This window comes from Pollicipes pollicipes, unplaced genomic scaffold (assembly GCF_011947565.3).
Source record: "Pollicipes pollicipes isolate AB1234 unplaced genomic scaffold, Ppol_2.1 Scaffold_4740;HRSCAF=5597_pilon_pilon_pilon, whole genome shotgun sequence".
In the NCBI taxonomy this organism is placed as follows: Eukaryota; Metazoa; Arthropoda; class Thecostraca; order Pollicipedomorpha; family Pollicipedidae; genus Pollicipes; species Pollicipes pollicipes.
Window position 1 is genome coordinate 8,933,203 of NW_023596545.1, and position 12,168 is coordinate 8,945,370.

The following is a 12,168-nucleotide window of genomic DNA, read 5'->3' on the forward strand; positions in this document are numbered from 1 at the left end:
CCCGGACGCGCGCGGGCAGGCGCGTCGCTGGCTCGCCGCCGACCAAGACCTGGCTGTTTACCAGCAGGCGCCACTGTGGGAGCAGTAGAAGCGGCGGTACCTCCAGCAGCCGGCGTGGGAGCCGCCCGACCGGGCCGGGGTCGCATAGCCGCCCGGCTGAGGCAGAACAGCCTGGTCGATGTGTGCCCGGACAAAGCAAGCGGGACTTGGCCAAGCCGCTGCCGCTCGGGCCGCCCCCTCCCTCCCCCCCCCCCCACCCCACCCCCGCCGCTGGTGACGATGCGCTCAAGCTGTCGCACGGCTCGACCTCACTTTCTGCCTGGCGAACAACGGCGGCCATGGAGCAACATCGGCCTGGCCATGCCGCTGCGGTCGGCGGCTTCCCACCGGCCGGCCGCTCCCCGTGTGTGCTGCGCGCCGGCCGCTGGGTCCACGCCGGGTGACATATGTGACGTAAATCGCCGTTTTGTCGCGGGAGCCAGCCGAGCGGCCGGCTGCGCGCGGCTCAGCCCCTTGCCGAGCCGTGTTTGTGTACCTGGCAGCGGTGTCGGCAGGCGTCGCGTAGGCCGGCTGGTCATGCCGTCGTCCCGGGCGGGAGTCGCCGAAGTGGTCGGGGCTCTCACGTGTTCTGTTTAGTCCATGCCGCCCTTGGGGTGCCCTCGGCAGCAAGCAGGCGCGTCTATCGAGTTCTGACTTGGCTGTGATCAGCCGTTGACGGCGTCGTTAATCTCTTAGCAATATTTTCTAATAAATCGTAAAACCGGCGTTATAAATAAAGCTTACATGACTTTCCCTCTGACAACGGGAAGGGCTTCGCTCGCAAGGCGCTGGCCAGAAGTCAAGGTGTGACGTAATATGCTGAGATAAGAGAGGTGTCACGTTTATATTGGGTTGTGAACTGAAATAGCCATCTTTTAGATCATTTGGTGCAGTTACCACCCCTGCCCTTCTCAATACGTAAATTCCTCTAGTTACTGAGCTATACGTCCGCGAAGATGTGCACTCTACTTTGTGCAGGCTATTTTAAGGTCGCCCAGGCATTCATGACGCATAAGAACGTCATTCAATTTTTTTTCATTTTACTGGTCATATGTTGCTAAGTTCATCACAAATGCAACTGTCTAGTCGTTCATACCAGGCGCTCGTGAGCACGATTTCCAGATATAGCTGCCGCCAGTTGGCTCTCAGCCAATGCTGTGCGGCTCATGCAAAATTCCAGCACTGATTTCGTTTTGTGCTGGATAATGCCAGAAGGTATACAGTTTCCTACTTATTTTGGAAGTAAGGCATATCGAATTACTTAAGAACAGCACCTTAATCTCTGATTAAAGTGCCAAATCTAACTTAACCAAATCAGAATAAATATGCAAGAACACCACGAGAAAGGGCCAAAACACGAGCACATCACATTTGGTTCAGCACCCATCCAGTACTGGAGCGGGCCACCTCCCGGGAGATTGAAGAAACTCTACGCGAATGTTGTCGTGCAAACGTTTCATGACCAAATCAAACAATGAGATATTGAGGAGCGTCTATACTAAATAGAGGAACTTTGCTGTCTAGAGCAGTCTTGTGCACCTAAAGACATACCAATAACTGTAAGGATAGGGATAATGCCCCCCGCCCCCAAGATGCGCACACACACACACACACAACACACACACACACACACACACACACACACACACACACACACACACACACACACACACACACACACACACACACACACACACACACACACACACGCACACGCACACGCACACGCACACGCACACGCGCACGCGCACGCACACGCACACGCACACGCACACGCACACGCACACACACACACACACACACACACACACACACACACACACACACACACACACACACACATACACACACACACACACACACCGCGTGTGACTGTCCGACGGCCTCCCTCCCACTTCCGTCACAGGTCAAGTGTTGCGGGCCGTGGAGACCTACCTGGTACATGGCCTTGGACTAAGCGAAAGGTTTGCACAGCTGGCGACTTCAGAAATGGAGCTCTTGGAAACTGGTCCTTCCGCAGGGTGAGCCTGCACAGCTGGAGCACCTCGCATCCGGAATTCTCAGCTGTAGCGGGCGGCCTGCCAAAGCCCCGCTGTCGGCAGAGCCGTCGGTGGGCGCGCTGCGTCAGATCCGGAGACCCGCCGGCCAACTTGAACTGTTGATTCGAATCAGTCGCTGGCATTAGCGGAGTGAACAAAGGATTTCGCACCTCATTGCGTCCTCAGATGTTCCATCGTCGGAGGGGCTTTCATTATGTTTGACGGCCGGCCGCCTGCGCCGCGTCTGCCAGGAGCGCGCGCGCCGCCGGTGAGCGGGCTCGACTCTAGACCGACGAGGTGGCATAGTCTGAAGTCAACGGATGAGGCCTGCTGTTGACTGTGATTTGTGACGAGCGTGCGTCACGGGCGGGTCTATTTTCGGGACGGCGACACCGGTGCCGATGAGTACGAGGACCAGTTCCGCGACAGTCGCCGAAATTAGGCGCCGATGAATGGTGGGCACTGCGAGCGAAGGTTGTGCGTCTGATTTGGCAGAGATGTTCAGTAGCTGGCAGCAGGGGTGGCTAGGCATTGTTTTGGCTGGTCCACATGTTTGAGACCAAAGTCTTTGAATAACGATAAAATGTTATGAAAGTGGTGTTCTATTTTCATTTACACTTGCGACATGGCTGTAAACGATTGTGTCTTCATGTACTGAACTTAGTGCTAAGCTGATGAAGGCGAGATTACGTCTAGTATGTTTTGGTTTAAAGGGTGCGTGTCACCTTTTTGTACACTTTTTTATTGTTAGATCAGACACGTCAGAATTCATGAGTAAGACCAGCGTTCTCGAAAGCTTGCTGAATAGCTCAGAGTTTCGATTTGAAGAAACCGTTGCTGCGGAAGAAATTCCGTTGGGCTCCCTGCTCGTCATTATGAAAGTGATCGTCGCATTTGGTTTTTTCCAACGTGTGTGTTCCGTAACATTTACAATACACTTGTTTGTCAAAATGACGTGTAATAAATGCTACGAGAGCTGAAAGCATTCAAAGTAGAGAAAAAGATACGCAAATATGACACTATTGTCCCACAAATTCACCGAAACGTTATATAATCGCTTTCATTTTTTCCCTACGGCGTTAAGCACAGTGCCTTTTTTCGAAGCACACTTTTGCTTTGGGGAATGGAATATCACATGTTCTATAGTTACGCATTGGTTCAAACTTCAACCAATGTGTTTCTCGGCAATTGGTCTTTGCCGCCTCTGTGGCAATCTTGAACGTTCACTTGCTCTGACGTCATTCATGGTAGTGGGGATGTCACTTTTAAGCCCGCAGATCCGCAATATGGGGATTAAAACCGTTCAACCGTCTAGTCCGTAAGAGTAAAAAACGACCCTCAGTAGATTCTACCGTCGCCATGACGACGGCAGTCGCGACAACGGCAGTTGTAAACCCTGGCTGCACTCTGGGGCTACCGAGACAGGAACGAGTGTAGTGCTGCAAAAAACGTCGACAACTTAATTTAGGCTAAAAAAATTAAATTGATCTTCTTTATGATATTCTGATGGTGCTGTAAATAATTCAAATGATCTTCTTATTATATATTCATGGCGCTCCACTACCCTATATTTTTAGATGTAAGTAGACCTGCGGTTTCATCGGGCTCTTTTTGAAATGTGCCTCGAAGATGGCAAACTCCCTTTACAGGGGATGTTTATGAAACGGAAATAGAGATGCTCTCATTTCGGTAACATCATTCGACTAATTTCGAAAAAACTGCCACCGCTAGGGAGACAGAGCGGCCTAAACTTTAGGATAATTTAACCACAAAGGCATCCTTTTTCCACCCTCGGGACTGATCGGATCTTCGGGGTCACGTTAGATCTACTACTAAGGTTCTTTCCCCCGGTCGCGGGAAATACGGTAACACGAAGTACAGGGGATCTGGACAGCCAGGGCAGCTGAATGCATAGCAGCATTCGAACCTGCGGCAGGCGGCACTAGGGGATGCAGCTAATTATGCTGGTTTTTCCGATGTCCTTTCCCCTTACGGAAACCACGTGTGCGCCCGAGCCCCATCCCCAACGATCAGCATACTCTCCACTGTACCTAAGGCGTGCCCCAAGCCCAGCCGGACACGTGTTGCCTGGTGGGCGCCTTTCACCGCACCTTGGCGGTCGGCGAACAGATCTAAACTGCGTATCTGTGCTGCCTGAAAAGGAAGAAGGAATATAATGGGTTCCGGGTTGGGCTCAGATAGATTTGAATGTGACGGTCAAGGTGAGATGAAATGAGAACGTGCTGGAGGAGTGCTGCATTGGGATCACGAAAAGGTGGGATGAAAGAACTTTTTGTACCAGTTCTTTCACATTCTTGTTTCACTCTCAGCAAACAAATTACTAATCAGATACAGCCGCAGCCCAATGCTGGAAGACTCTTGCATATTTCGACGAACCGATGATGTCTCAAATTGTAGCGTCAGTTTAAGGATTTCTCACCGTTTAAACAAAGACATGAAATATGTTTTCACCATCCCGACGCAACCCATCTGTTGCCAATCACAGCTGTCTCTATCACTCTTTACATGCAGAAGCGGAACATAGCGTTCGTTGATTTTAATGCGTCGTAGGTGCGATAATTATATTCTTGTGGAGATAATACGTCTGTCGCTTTTTGAACAAAAGCCTGTCGGTGCTTCTCGTTTTCACTCAACCGAAGCCTTATACGTATTTGTAACTGTGCACTGACGTACATTGGCCTTTGGAGCAGCACTTAAATATTTTTTGTTTCCGCGCAAGTGTGCAGAGGTTTTGGTTAAATACGGGATGCTGAACAGCGTCGTTTTCAACGGCATTGTTATGTCCAGGTGTCCAAGGTGTTTCGAATATAATTTGACCGTCTGTGGGAATCATTAGCCCTTCCAAGAGGCCCATAGCAAGAGAGGCGCAGCCAAAGCCTTGGCAATGTAGACACAGGATTGACCAAGTGCCCCCTGGCGGTAACATTGCTCACCTACCACCACCAAAAAAGTCACCGAATATAGCCCACTTTATTTCAAGTGGGAACAATTATCTTCCTCCTGTTTGTTTTTTTTTAGGGGATCCTTCAAAGACTGGAGTAGATGTTAGAACATACTTGAAGATGCAATTACGTTCGCATTTGAAAGGAAATAAGTTAAATGAAACGGGTGTTAAGAGCTTGCAGATTAATTCGCCGGCGCTTTATATTTTACAATGATTCAGTAGACTTTTTCTAATTTGATAGAGCACAGAGATGTTGCCATATTTGTTTAGGACGCAGGTATTACATTGATATCGAGCGTAGCATGGACGCAGACCAGAATTGAATAAGGATAGTAATCATGCAACATCGTTTTGAACATTTGCGTTTGTTTGCATGTCAGAAACAAAAGCCTTGACGCCCGTCGTCACGGTCTGCTTAGGCCGGGCAGCGACGGCCCTGTGTTTGACACTAGATGGCCGCCAACGGGCGCACAAAAATGACGTCAATGACGTCATCAATTCGTTCGTTTTGAAGGCGGCCAACTCGTATTTTTCACCTGTGCGATTTTTAAACGATAATAGGGACGGATTAGACGTTGCAACGCTGCAAACCGGTGCTGATCTGGTGGTTCAGCTGGAAAAGTAGACGTATAATTCCTATTCGTTTGTTTCTGTATCTCTTAATCTGTTCCGAGAACACTTAAAAACTATAAAGGTGAAATAGACGCCTAAGTCTAGTCTTTGAACGGTACGAATCGAGTATGGAAGACTTAAGAAAACATTTTTCACGACGGTCATCCTGGTGCATCTGGCGGACGCCGTCTGGTAAGATACGCAGCTGCGAACGTCGTTTGGTGCTACCGAAAGTACAGCCTCGGCGATGCCTTTTCTTTCTTATAAGATGAAAGGGAGTGTTCCATTTTGATATGGGGGTTTGGACTGAAATAGCCATTTTGAGGACCTTTAATGCAGTTCACGGCTATGCCCTTTTTAAGACCCAAAACCCTCTGGTTCCTGAGTCACACGCTTGCAAAAGTGTGAAAAGGTTTATTGGAAGGGTAATTCAAGGTCACCTTGGCATTGATTTCGTCATAGAAGCGTCGTACAATTGCCGTTATATAACAGGTTGTTTTCTGCTTATGGTCAAAACGGCATGGCCGTTGATACATTCGCAAAAGCGATGATGCGACACGTATGATACAATCCGCGGAAGGTGATTGGCTGTTAGTAAGATATCGCTGCTGAATGCGTGTCGCGAACGTAAGCGTGAGCACTTTCGGGTTGTGCGGCATTCGTCGTCAGCGGGGCATTTTTCCTTATTTTTAGGCCATAGTTCAATGTAATAAAAAAACAATGACACTGGCCGCAAAAAAAGTACAGCACCGAAAAAAGAACGGTACTCTTCCGAGTGTTATAAAAAAGAAGACGTGAGGGCAAATCTGCCTTTTTCTCCTGCTGGCGTTTTTTTCTCTCTTCTTCTTCTGACGTATTTCCCACGGACAGCTCGGCTGGCACCTGTTGCACCGGAGCAAACAACGTTGCACGGGTTTGTGTGCTAGCAAAACATTATAAAAGTAGGGAATTTTACAATAATTATATATGTATATATATATATATATATATATATGTATGTATATCTATATATATCTATATATATAATTATTTTAATTTTTTTTAAATTGTATCATTATATATATAATATATATAAAATTTAATTAAAAATTACTCCAAGTATTGAAGACATATTGTAGGACAAATTTAGACCTTGAACAAAAAAGGCCTCCTACAAGTACGGCCTCTTGAGTTGCATAACCATGAAGCCCCAATGGGATTTTGTTTTTAAGGGAGGTCGGGGTGAAATGCGGTGTTATAACCGAAAACCTGTGCAGAAATTGCGAGAAAACCTGCAATATGATAGTTCCGCCGGATGGGCAAGTGTGGGATCACACTTATTTGACCTAAGTGTGTGAATCAGGCGTCTGAAATACGTGTGGTCACTGGCGATGGGTGCCAGTGGCTTGTATTGATCTTGATGTGATGGGGCTTGTGCGTGCGAGGTTTGTACTTCTGAGAGAGAACGCTGTCTCGGTAGTCATTAAGTCTAACGACTCCCAACAAAATGTGATATATCGAAACCTGCCTCTATCTTTAGGTTCGCGTTTGAACATGACTAGGTAGTGATGCCAGCAAATTGAAAGAAACTAGCACGCATGCCGCAAGGTGTTCGAAGGCAATTTGTTACTTTATTATGACCTTGCAAACATTTTGAATCTTTTGAGGTATTACAGCATGTAATTAATCCATTGCATATCATTATATCAGTAATTCATTTTTTCATTAGGGTTAGGTCCGCGCGGCTCATCAATGTACATGCTTAGTAAAAGCTCGCATGATACGGCTTTGCAAAGTTGTCTTTTACTCAATAATTCTGACAATATTTTGCTGTGTTATTATGGATGTACGCACTACTGCTTAACCAATTTTGTATGCAGGCAAGTAATGTTTGTGATTTATCATTGTCATAGTCACTGCAACTTGTGTGAGATACTGGGTGCTGAGAAGGGTGGACAAGCATTGCTATTTTTCTCTCTTTTTTTGTTTTTTTTTATAGCACTCACTAACTTTTCAGCATGAGTCTTGTGTGCACTGACAGCCTCATCACTTCGTTGCATTTCTCCCATCTAACCATCACTGCATGCAATTGTCATGTCTCCAGCCTTGTGCAATGTCAGCAGGTTTGCAGCGTCACTTCACTACGTGCAATATTTTATTGTTGTACATGGGTTATTGCTTGTGTGAACAATATTTTGGGTGAAGCAGCCTCATGGCTGCAGGATCTTGCCTGGCTGTGGAAGCAGAAGACGTGTTTGCATCTTGGTCACTTACGTTTTGTCGATTCCCAAAACGGGCTGAGCAAGTGATGCCACTCATTGGCTGTGTGCTTTGCTGAAAGTGATTTGTATATTGTATTAGGTGTTTTTGGTCAGTCATGCTTCAGATGCTGAGTTAATACAAGAATGCACGCTTGACCCATCTTTTCACGATGTAATATATTATGAAAGCAGCAGGGGCTGCATTACAAAAACCGTATCATTGTTCATTATGCCATGCCACAGTACAGCACTGAGGTAGCGTCACGATGACACTGTTGATTGTTATGCCGTGCCATTACACAATGTACCACATGAGTGGACTACTCTATGTCAAGCCTATGAGATAGCAGCTTATAATTTATGAATGCCTGGTAATAACTGATTTAACAATGCCAAAGGACTGCCACCAGCGAAAATGCCGTTGCACCACAATGACTTATCAGGGTTAACTGGTTGTTACATAACTTATCTTAAACAAACAAAAAAATTATTGGTAGCTCAACCTTACCATCTTTACCAGAGCAGTAACGATACGTTGGCAATCAGTTCATAGCAATGTTACAGATGTCTTCATTTTTGCATACAACTGCATTTCCAGTTACAAGTAATAGAGAAAGTAACCACTGTACACATCACATGATATCAATATCAGGACTACATCACTGCAGGCAAGGATAGGCCGACAAAACAGTATTGCCATTCTCAAGAGTTCTTGGCAGGTCTCGGTAAGAGATTCATGACACTGTATGGCAATTTACACAGCATGTCGTGCTTTGACACAAATAATCTTCCATAGAGGCTAGCGATCGTCACGTTGCGTATGTCGAACAGCCCACCAAAGCTTCTGTTACGATCAGTGCCAAGACAAAAAATCCAGAAACAAGCCATGTACTAATCCGGCACCCGACACAGCGCCCGCGACGAGAATGGCCGCCTGGCGTTCGCTTTCGTGCGTTTCGAGGAATTCTTTAGGTCTGGCTACCAGACGCTGCCAGGTATTGCTGTCGCCACAAAACTATTCCATGACGTCGTCAAGCAATGACGTAATGCGGCGCAATTTTACGAACTTGGAAATTTTGCTACTTAGGGTCGTTCTTGAACCTTGAAAGCTTACCAATAGTTACAAGTTAGCTTTTCTCATCCTATCTGGTGCTTATTTCTATATCTTATATAAGCCGGATTTAAGCATTTCTATATAAGCCGGATTTTGCAAAACAATGGACTTTCTGAGGTAAACATGGGATGGCTTTGTTCATTTTTGACGACGTTTCATTGTACTCTGTAAAACACGAATGGGATCTCTTGCCTTTTTCCGGGTAGAGCCCCGTGCATGGAACACTGGCACACATCGTTCCCCGACAGGGGCTGAAGGGCCAGTCCGTCCGAGCGCGCAGTGCTTACCGTCTACCATTCTGGCGGCAAGAGGATCCCCTGATCGATCCGGAGACCCTTCAGAGATGCACCAAACATTGGTCTCCTCCCTCACGCGAGGAGCTCTCCGACGCGGGCAGTTGGCCCCGGATCGACACAGGAGCCCTCATAGGTACAAGTTCCCTCATCGCCCATATCGCCGCAGGTGGTCCAATAATTGTCTCAGACTCTAGTTTGGATTAGCGGACCCTCGGCTGAAATGGGGTGGAGGGCCCCCCGTTCAGTGCTGGGGACCGCGACCAATACAGATCTCTTATATTGTATTGTTGTGGATTATCATGTATCTTATATTGTATTATATGTTGTGGACTATCATCACAAGCTCCTACATCTCTTTTCATTGTTAGAGTGCCCCGACTAAAATAATAGGCCCTTGACATCCGAGACCCCGTTCCTCTCCTTGTTTAACAAATGTTCCTCCTTGCCGATAGGCGCCCCCCCCCCCCCCCTCAGGCACCGTGGGCTCTTGACCGTCACAAGGGTCCCCTCATTGTTGCGCCAAGAGTAATGCCCCACGCCCAATGCAAATCACGGGCCCTGGCCGCTTGCACCCTTGCTTGGGAAATGAACCCAAGAGCTCCCTCAAATACTACCGCTGGTCAATTCGGGGCCTCTTGCCAACACAGGACCCCTGTTAGGCACTGTGGGCCCCTGCCCGACCCGGGGCTCTTTGTTCTTGTTTGAAAAATCGGCCCACATGCTCAGACCGACAAGGAGCTGACTGTTACTGATGGTGCCTGACCAACATAGATCCCCTCATTGACTCAGGGGTCCGCAAATCGGCGCATAGGACCCTCAGACTGCTATTGACGCAGTAATGGAGGGTTAATACTGGTTCAGCGTTGCAACACGGGGTTTTGCGGGCTGGGCGCCTGACAGCGCATGGTGGGCTGGGCTGCGGGCTTAAGTTAGGAAAAGCTGCGTCTCTAGTGCATGCTAACAAACTGGGAAAGGACGATAGCCCCAACAATAATGTTATCCGTCATGGCCGATGGCATCGCCCATTTACGGCACGCGCACCGCGCTGATCAAACAGATGTGCGTCCTCTGCAGCAGCCGCGGCGCAAACCAGGCACAGGTCCTTACAGCTAATCACCGGCTGCTTATAGCGTCACTCCTCGCGCACGCCTCCCAGGTGGTATTTACTTTGGAGGCCGGGCGCCGTTACCGGCGGACTATTTTCGTGAACAACAGGCGGCGGACGACCGATCAGGCCGTGCTCCTTCCCTGTCACTGCCGTCACCCGTCCGCTGTCACCGGGGCTCGCGCGCGTGGCCTCCCTGGCACCCGTCGGGGTCGTTTCCGGGTCCAAAACGGGCGAGCGGCGGCGGGCTGCCGAGCGGCAGCCGTCGGCTCACGCCCGTGACTTGGGGGCCGTCGGTAGTCAGCTGGTCCGGTGCTGAAGCGGCCGGTGACGCGGTAGGCCAGCGGAACCGCACCGGGTTCCACTGGACAACGCTCGCGACGGTCCAGCCCAGTGGCTTCGTTCGCGATCCGCGTGACCGCGCTGCGCGGATGGATCAAAGGGCTGTGAAGTTGTGGACATCCTATTTGTGGAAATAGCAAACATGGAGTGATGTAATGCGCTCATTTATCACGTCCAGATGAATCATGCAGGCCAAATAAACATGGTCTCACAAACGGGAGACCTCAGAAGCCGGCTACTATTCCAATTCGCACATTGAGAAGAAGCGGACGAGTGCAACTGTCAAGCCAAACGAAACCCACAAACATGATGCAATTATTCCAGTGTGCATCTAACAATGTGGTTCGTCAGATTGACGCTTGGTTATGCTGAAAACGTGCGAATGCTTGAGTGGTTATGGTTATCAGGCTCTCAGACAGGGCTGATAGTTCTAAATGGAAAGGCTATGCCACTGGAATGTTTGGGTGTTGGGATTTAGAAAGCTCCTCATAGGTTTGAGTACCATTGCATGTCATTGCCAGTTGTGAAAGGGTTGAGACTGTAAGCTTACGACATGTTTACTAACATAAACGCTGAATAGGTTTCTTCATGAGTATTCTCCGTCCAACGCCACAGCTGGGATTGTTCAACGGCTGTCCAGCAACCTAACGGAAAATGTTTCCCCCGCTCCATCAGTTTTGCTATTCCAAAAAAGAGCATGCCATGTGCTAGGACATCGTAGCCCGAATATAAGTGTTTCGTAAGTCCTCTCGCGTACAGAATGTCGTTCTTAGGCTGCTGCTATCGCTACTATGAAAAAGGGTTGAGTGGGAGCAAGCTTCAAGAGCTGCTTTGAGATGGTCTCTGACAGCCACCAAGTTCTTTTTGCACGACCACAGCCCTTCCGTCGTAGATAGGTGTCAGATTTCTGATAATGCTATGACCTTTTTGTTTAAGCTTTCACCTGAGGAAATGAGTGCTGTTGTCCACATAAGTTGATTTGTGGATTGATAAATTGATGAATAATCCACATAAGTTGACTTGTCTAAGATTACGAATAGCTCACACTTAAACGTCTGTTCGTCTACATGTTTTCTTTATTCTAGATTTCTACTCCCTGATAGATTTCCTTTGACCTGCAGTAGTATTTCGTCCCTCTTCTTTGTAGTCAATGAACGTGCGCGGAATATGATCCTTCAATTTATGCCGGTCAGCTTTAACAGCAGGGCTAGAAGGTTAAGACAAGTTTGTACCGATATCTGGAATTCTAGGCGGCAGATTCGGTATGTCACCTAGATGCGGCTCATCTTCGCCGCTAGCACCAGCGTCTGCCCGACTGATGCCGAGAGCCATGCGTCACGTGCTCTTGAATGTGTTCACAGTTCAGGAACCATCTACATCCCAAGCTAGCTTTCACTATGAGTGGCACCAGGGACG